The sequence below is a fragment of the Triticum dicoccoides genome, chromosome 3B, assembly GCF_002162155.2.
Source record: "Triticum dicoccoides isolate Atlit2015 ecotype Zavitan chromosome 3B, WEW_v2.0, whole genome shotgun sequence".
NCBI lineage: Eukaryota > Viridiplantae > Streptophyta > Magnoliopsida > Poales > Poaceae > Triticum > Triticum dicoccoides.
Window position 1 is genome coordinate 686,754,797 of NC_041385.1, and position 3,414 is coordinate 686,758,210.

A 3,414-nucleotide genomic window follows, 5' to 3' on the forward strand; every position below is an offset into this window, starting at 1 on the left:
TTGACGCGGTAATAGCGGCGAGGCGTGCGGTATGCATGGGACATGGAGACGGGCCAGGGCTCTGGTGGCCATACATGTGGTGAGACAACTGCGAATTTGACTCGGGATGACTACAAGCAACGATGAAATTCCTTCATGTTTCAGACAGGCGGTCAAGAAAGGGGCAGTGATGTTGAGTTCAGGTAACTCTTATGTATGACATCCAATATGTGAGTTGTTCACTTTCACGCAGGTCAGTGATCGGTGTGTGATGGTGTTGGACGGATACTCTGGAAGTTGGGAGCACAAGCTAGAGTAACAAGGAACTTAATTTTGCTCGAGTGCTGACTGTGGTCAAGAAAAGAAGGGACTACAAGTTGTAGGTGGAGTCATATGGAGTCTTTGGAGTAGTAGCGGTACTCATGGGATAAGCTCAAGTCCAATGTACATGGAAGTTTGACGTATTGACGAATTCAAGGTGGTGAAGAATATTCGCCAAGGTGGAGTTTGTTAGAGTTGTGTCAAATATTGTGTACAAGGTAGGTTACAATTGGACTTGTAGTTGTATTGTGTTTACATAGGATATGGCGTCGTGTTCTAGTAGGACACTTGTATCCTAGGCCTCTCTTATATAGCGAGGATAGACACACGATGTAACCTATGCCAATATAATACAACTACAAGTCCAACTGTAACCTACCTTGTACACAATATTCGACACAACTCTAACAGCGCACACGGTGTTGGCTGGGCCTGTGGCGGAGGGCGCGGCAGCGTTGGCCTCGACCTTCAAGGCGCGGCAGCGGTGGTCTGCTCAGGGTCGACGCAGCAACGGTGGCCTGCTCAAGGTTGACCTTGGCGGCTGCTTGACGGGGCCGCGTGGATCTGCGTCGGGGCTTCGGGCTCCGATCGGCGTGGTCGTGTCCAGCCCACCCTCCTCCGACTACGCCTTGCTGCGGGTCTGCGGGCCCAGATCTCGCCGGTGGACGCTTGGACTATTTTTTCTGAATCTTTATCTGGGCTCTCTTTTTTCTTTAAGATTAGCCTAAATGGCAAATTAGCTGCAACCATTCTCCTCTGTAAGCTGGGCAGCTAGTGCTGCCTTTTTTTATTTACGGTAGTGGTGGCAAAGAGGCGGAGGAGGTCCCGGCCAGGGGAGGCACAGACGGCGGCAAAGAGAAGGGCCGACGGGAGTGGGCGCGCGTGAACCACTCGCAGTCGTCGGAGATCTGGAGGCTGGCCGGCGGAGATCGCCACCTCTGTTTTTTATCAGGCGGCGGAGGTGTTGAGGAAGAGGAAGACGGGATCGCGGGTTGAATTACTACAAATGCAGGGGCTTTTTTGTAAAAACAAAACATTTTCTCAGATTCACTTAAAAAAGGGACTGCGGGTTTAATTATGAAGAAGTACAGGGACTTTTTTGTAAAAAAAGCGAATGACGGACGACAGAAACCCAATTTTCTTTATTATTAGGTAAAGGTAAAGATTAGGGAGAGATTTTTATTGTTCTTCCCCTATCTCTTTTTTCCCATCCAAGATTATTTTTCTTATAAAATTTATTTCATAAATTCAAAATTGTCGAAAAAACGTTCAGAATTAAAAAAATCAAATTTTGTAAAATGTTCAGAATTACAATTTTTTGTACTTTTTAGAAAACATTTGGAAAGTGAACTTTTTCCCATTTTACAAAAAAATATTGTTTTTAAATTTTATTCGAGATTTCTAAAATGAAAATGGCATTTAAAAAAATTCTCCAAATTCGAAATATATTCTTGGTTTAGTAAAGTTTTAACAATTCTAATAATGTTCGCATATAAAAGATACATATTTTCAAAAAATATTATGAATTTTCAACACATGTTCCTGTTTTAAAAAATGTTCACAAAATCAAATGATGTCCATGTTTTTATTAAAAAAATGGTGTTTTGAGAAAATGTTGTGAATTTAAAAAGATGTTCTTGTTTCAAATTTTGTTCGCGGTTTTCTGAAAGTGTACATAATTTTCAGAAACATGTTCAGGATCTAAAAATTGGTTCATGTTTCCTGCTATATTAAGATACTTCATATCTTTAAATCTCCTCGGTTGGAAGGAAAAATAGATTGAATAATTCATGGGTCTTCTTTAGCGTACGATGACGTAAAAAACTCTTAAATGCCCTCGATCAATGAATGGAAAATAGCGGATTGATTACTTCACACCCGGCGAAACCGAGAAGCTAAATGTGCCTTTTCACGTGCACACAGGATTTTGCTTGCACATATAAGTCTCACTAACTTTAAATGCATATTATATTTTTCTCCCGTTGCAATGCACGAGCATATGTGCTAGTGGAATCCCTAAAAAACTTACATTTAAAAACAGAGGGAGTACATTGCTGCGAACCATAGAGGAGAAGAGTTAGAGAGGAGAAGAAGCTTCTTAAAAGTTGGCGAAAATGTCTTCCTACTTTTAAAAAATATAAATATTCCCTGCAAAAAAATAAAAAAAAAATACAGCACAAAAGATAGACGCCCACATACATGCACATATAGTCAGCCATATGAATGCACACATGAGGTATTAATTCCACCACAACGAGCCTAACAATTTAAGTTACGCTCACAATATCTTCCTAAATATGAAGACATAATAATGTATAATTTATGTTATGATTTTGTTCATGCAGTTTCGAGATGTGTTATTCTATAGTAAAAAAATTAAAATAATAATTCTAAACAATAATTTTTAAAAACAATAGTTTTTTGAAAAACGGGAAAAAAATTCATTTTCCAAATATTATTCTAAATAGTAAAAAATTGTAATTCTGAACATTTTACAAAATTTGATTTTTTTTAATTCTAAATGTTTTTTCGACATTTTTGAGTTTATGAAACAAATTTTATAAGAAAAAAAATCTTGGATGGGAAAAAAGAGATAGGGTAAGAACAATAAAAATAGAAGTAAAACACCGAAAGAAATAAAAATGGGCCAGCGCATTATTGGTTGTCCTATGAGAAACACCGTCTATTTGTCGCCCTGTGCGGAAAATAGAATTTTCCCAGCTGTGTGGGCAGAAAAATAAGTGGGTTGGCTTCGCTGGGCCACAACACGCGGGCCACGTGCGAAATTTTGGAAAAACCATTTTTTCTAGCAGACAAACGCATAAGAATTTAGTACTACCTCGGATAGAAAAAAAATCTATTTGGTGGTGAACGGATGAAAAAATTGGCGAAACGCTCCTTGCTTTATTAGTAGGTATAGATAACTACATATGAAGATCAACCGTCATGTGTCCGAGAAAGGGAGAGACATAACTAGTGAGGTAAGTGTATCGGTGCGCGGGGAAAACGAATTATAGTCGACCTGGCTATATGTAGGGAGATTCGTACGTACACATGCATGCATGTGTTAGAAGCAGATAAGGTCCTAAGAGACAAGCAGGGGGAGAGGGGTGC